Source organism: Phoxinus phoxinus (assembly GCF_949152265.1).
Source record: "Phoxinus phoxinus genome assembly, chromosome: 12".
NCBI lineage: Eukaryota > Metazoa > Chordata > Actinopteri > Cypriniformes > Leuciscidae > Phoxinus > Phoxinus phoxinus.
In genome coordinates this window covers 15,432,539-15,438,603 of record NC_136887.1, presented here as the reverse complement: position 1 = coordinate 15,438,603, position 6,065 = coordinate 15,432,539, and positions in this window count along the sequence as shown.

Sequence of the window (6,065 nt, the reverse complement as noted above, 5' to 3'; positions counted from 1 at the left end):
ACATCAGCATCGGTTAGGTAGGCTATATTATTGCTAATTCCGCTTAGATCTTCCCTTTTTATCTTGATCTCTTTTTCAGCGAAAAGCGTCTCAACAGTGCCCTCTTCTGTGACCTCTGAGGACTTTCGATGGGTTCACAACTGATCAAAATGGAACTCAAGATTGGAAAATTGACATCATTTAACAGTAAACATTGCTACATCTCCCTATAATGTGTTATGTACCTGAAACCCGTCTCCTCTTCCAGTGTCTGAACTATTGCATCAATAGCACCAGCTCTTGCATCTTAGAATCTCTCAGATACTTTAACTATTATATCCATCTCATCGGTTTACAAAATAGTATCCTCTATTATCCTTTTTATTTAAAATTTTAGCTGAAGCTTCAACAAAAAATACAATTATCTTATAATATTTCTTTAAAATGTAAGTAAAATAAAAAATGAATTCCCAATACTCTGTTCATCAAAAAAAAATATTATGTAATGGAAGCATAATAAAGTATGTAAATACATTAATATATATATGCATAATATTATAGGCCAGGCTTAAAATACAATACTCAGTTTCATAATATTTAACAAGTGTATTTCTGTCCACTAAGGGGTCCATGGCCTATTGATGGCAGATGTAAACACAGACGTTTCTAATGAAATATGCTAAGTTTCATGCAATGCAGGTTGCTGTATATTATAAATAAACATATATTATATATAAAGTCATCATGGCACAGATATTTGAAAGTAACGGTATTGCTTGAGTAGCCTACTGAGGTGTGTTATCAACACCACAGTTATCGCAAGAATGCAGGTTAACACAACATGACCACCCACTTGCAGTTCACTGGCCAAGCAATAACGTCCATGTACTTTTGTACATTATGTTTCTGTCATTAGTCTCCTTTCCCTTCCATTTGATCCCCATTTCAACAGCTTTCACCACTGCATATGATATTTAGCTCATCCTTGTCACCATTACACTGTGCGTTAAATGATTTCACAGAACTAACATGCAACACAACACTTAACTCTAGCACCCTCTGCACGTTTACCAGAGTCATGCTTACTTTCACATGCTCTTCTCCTCTCCTCTGTAAGCCACTTCCGTAGTGTTCACATACATTTCTAACATAACAAAAGAGTCTTCATTAATCTTACTCTGTAGCAAATAAAAACTATCTTAACCGTTTCAGGAAAGATCCCTATTCAGCTATTCGTTCCACATTCACCTGCAAATGCTTTCTCCTTGACCCACATTTCTTTTGAATTCCTCTGTTGATGATTCCAATAGTACTTCAGTGATCACTCCACATACTGTAGCTCCATTCACCCAAGACTTTTGCCCTTGTTGCAACTTAAGCTTTTTACATGCCATTTTAAATCTCATAATTATGGAAGCCCATTTCCTCCACATAGGACAAAAAAAAAGCATATAGTAAATTATAATTATAAAACTATGCCATAATTATTACATAAAAAGTCACAATTATGACAAAAATGATATGTCAAAATTAGTCATAATCAGTGTGTGTGTGTGTGTGTGTGTGTGGGGGGGGGGTGTATAAGTAACGCAAGTAATGTAATCAGATTACTTGATGCTAAGTAACTAGTAAAGTAAACACATTACTTTTAAATTTACAACAAAATATCTGAGCTATACTTTTTCAAATAAGTAACACAAGTTACTTTGTTTTCCCATTTATTACCTCGAAATCGGGAATAAGGTGCACTTTATTCTGTGTCCTATTCTTCTGCAATACAGAATGGCAGCATGCAGCTGAAACACATTACATTTAAAACTAACTTCCCCAACATTGGACATAATTGTGAGATAATAATGATAAACATATTATTATTTTGAGATTAAAAGTAAAACAATGTTGTCATAATTTTGACTTTTATGAGTCACCTTGCCTGCCTGTTTATTCCACATACTCACAGACCTCATGATAACACAATTACTGATCTGGCACCAATCAGCACCCTCGTCAAGAGCACTACAGTATATAAGCACACACTTCACATTCAGTCGGCGTCTGGTCTTCAACAAGGACTGCAACTGAAAGCTTAGGCAGCTGATTTGGTGCTACTGGAGCATTGGTGATAACTAACTGAATTATTATTTACTACAATAATAATTTCTCGCTAAATGACATCAAAAGTGGGAAAAAGTTGTCAAAAATTTACATTTACACAAACTGACCACCAACTGCAACTTTCAGATGGCATTTTCCATGTTTGAGCTCTGCTGTCACAGAATGGAAAGCACAGGATTGTAAGATATCAAAGGCAGTGAAAGATAAAGGCATCATAGATGTCTTCAAAAATCAATCAGATCTAATGAGATGAAGTGAAGCTATAATTTTGGATTCGGACATGCCTTGATGCATCCTCCGAAGGCAGCATTTTTCAGTTTTCGGATGCAGCCATGGACTGTACACTATTCACTTGTGTCTCAGATTCCCCAACGATCCTCTTCACTGCCAATAAGCCTCTGCATTTACATACCTGTGTGGACCATTCCTGTGTGCTCTCCACGTTCACCATCCACAATCTCCAACAATACATGCAACACATAGACTGTTTTTTGAGCTGTTCAATTTTGCATCCTAGAAATAACTATTACTCACCTGATTTTCCATAAACACAATAAATACTAAATAAAGTATTGTGTCTCCATACCTGGTATTTCTTAACATTGTCACAGTTATGACTTTTTATTTTCTAATTATGGTTATATGGTATGATAATGTTTCTACACCGGAGTCATCAAATTTGAATTGCAATGTCTAAATGTTTGTTTTGTTTGTTTTAGGACTTATTAAAAAGGGGGATTCCATAGACTCTGTGATAATGGACAATAACGTATGCACATACTTTCAAAGAGTTAAGTGAGGGATTTTCTTCTTTCATGATGATAAGAAGTAAGAGGGCATTTCAGTAGTGAACGGAGGCATTTCAATGATTTTAGAGTGACTTTTCTATATGATTTCACTATTTTAACATGACCTGGGCTATTTTTGCCTTAATCTTCACCTGTTGTTATGATGTAAAAAAATAAATAAATAAAAAATAAAAATAATAATTCTGTGTGACCATCATACAGTAAAAAAGCAGACATGATCCTTATTCTAATATGGAATTGTATTGGAATGTTAAAAGGGTGTTGGTGACAGGAGGGCTTCCTGTCAAGGATAAAATCTGATGAATAAGTCTAAGAATGTTCCACATATGGTTGAAAATACCATCATTAGCCTAGAGAGATAACTTTCTGAGAGTCAAGACTATAAAAGAGCAATACCCTCCCCCCACTGTCATGACTGACCTTTTCTTGCAAGAAAATAAACCTCATCAAATACAATTAGTATTGTCTCTTATTCAGAATTTTTTGTTTATTTGCCACAACAATGACATGCTTTCTGTTTATCTTGAATGTTGTAATATTGTCCATTGCTGCTGTATGTGTTCCTGAAGCTTTGTCATGTTTGTCATGTAAGTCTTTAGCAACGTCACTGCATGTATGGTTTGTTGACAGTTCCTGTAGCTTGGCTGTAGTTCCTGTAAGGGTGTTAGTAAAACTAAGGTCATGGGCACAATGGCAATATCTGTACTAATGTATGTAGTTTGAATGCACAAGATGTTGGATAAAAATGTCTTCCAGACGTGTATGCCTGCAATTGTAGGATTGCAGTAACATCTAACATTTAGAGGTGTTTAACATCTATATGCATGTTTTATCCTTCAGTAGATTTGATGACTCAGTTGTACACATTGCAGTTTTGCAATCATGTTCTCAATAGTACCATCCAAATCCTGAGAAACAGAATCGGCTGATCCGGAGCCTATACCCCTGGATGGACAGACCTATAGGCTGAATCTAAAATTGCCCCCTATATACCCTCAAATAGGGTAGCTAAAGCTATCAATTTCAACCAGTCCACATTGAACTAAAAATAAACTTGAAAAGATGGTTTCAGTCTGATTAAATTAGAGATGAGTATAATTGAAACAATTAATTAAATTCATTAATTAAATAAAAAACTTGATGAAACTTGTGACTTTTTAAAAATAAATATTATTTTTATGAACATAATTATTACAGCATTTTTTTGTAGATACTGAGAAGTAAATATTTGTTCATTCTGCCACAGCCCTGTAAACATGGTGCGTGAGAGGAGATTTTTGTTCATCATTCACCTGCCACTGAATCATTACATGACAAATGCCTGCTTCCTTCATGTGTGTTAACTGATTGTTAATTTGATTGCATTGAGCTGTTTTTTGAAAAGTTAGCTTTGCCGTCGAAGGAATAAATTATGACATTTTAAAATATCTTAGAATAGAAAATAGTATAAAAATATTGAACAATATTATTGATTTTATTTTGATCAAATAAATTGTGTGTGTGTGTGTTCCTAGAACACAGGGATGGGTTTGATGCAGTGCATTGGTGTGTAATCTTTCCATTCTTCAACATTCTTGTGGCAATAATTGTGCACTGTTTTAATCAGCATATCATTTTCAAATAATTTTACACGAAAGTACCACACACACACACACACACACACACACACACACACACACACACACACACACACACACACACACACACACACACACACACACACACACACACACACACACACACACACACACACACACACACACACGCACACTGTGCTCTTTGATTCTTCAAGGGGTGTGTGGCTGCATTTCCTCGAGTATGGAATTTAAAGGCTGTATATGGATTAAAGCCTGTGGCCTCACAGCAGCAGAGTACTTACACTTATGCTCGGACCCACAGGGTTTCGTTTACCCTATAGATGTGTATTTCGGTGGTCAGCAAATCTGTCAAGGAAATGTTAAAAACTTTAGTAATCATGCTGTGGCTCAAAGGTGATTCTATAACAGGAAAAATAATCCTGTCCAGACACATTTCAATAATGAATCCTTAACAACAAATCTTATAAATGCAAAATAAATCATAGAGACGTTTTGATATTTTTCGTGTATAATCAGCCTTATCAGTGTATTGATTGTTGGTTAATCAGATCTTTTTGATTAATCAAATCAGTTCTGAAAGTAAGACAGCACACGTGTTGATTAACTGCCCTGAATGTTGCTGTGTAATCATCAAATACCTGGCATATTGTATGCATTGCTAAGTAGTTTACAGTAAAACCAAAGTACATTTGCTCTACATAATCACTAATCCTTTATGGTCCTCATAAAGTGCTACTGAGTGAATTTTGAAGTAACATGAACCCAGTCACATGCTAATAAAATTATTGTTCAAATGTTGCCTCACTGATAAGAACAAACATACAGCAGATCTCAATATACTTTGAATCCTCTAGAAGCAAGACTGTGCCAGATGCTTCTTACATTTTTTGTCCCATAATAAGTGATACAGTTTTTTTCGATTGCTAAACGACAGTGAGCACAACTGGAGCTACATGTGCAAAACTCTAACTACAGTCTGCACAGCAGCAGTTCATGTGGACCAAACTCTAGTTCGTTTTTCATTGCTTGAACACAGTTTTCAAAACTCTACACACTTATCCCATGACTTTAACCACAACCTGCACAACACTGTGGATTTACAGCACTTTGTTCAAATGCTAACACACTGGTGTCAAAACTGTGAACCACACATTCAAAACAGAATAGATTTCAGCCTTGTGCCTTTCAAACACTGCTGATGGCAACTTCAGCTGAAACAGGTGAGATTTACATCCTTACAGCAAATGAGAACATTACAGGAATTTATTTTGTTTTGCAATTATAGAATATTTACACAGATATATATTACAGTAAGTTTGACTGTAAAATATATTTTTATTGTATTACTGTATATACTGTAATATACAACATAACCCAAAGGCTGGCCCCAACAGGAGGAAGAGGAAACATATTTTCAGATGCGCAGGAAAATGCTATTGTCGCAGATTTATGGTTTTGTACCTACCTGCCTGCATATTCACCCTTCCTCAACCCAATAGAGGAGTTTTTTTCTGCCTGGAGGTGTAAAGTGTTTGGTCACCACCACCCACATGACCAAATGTCT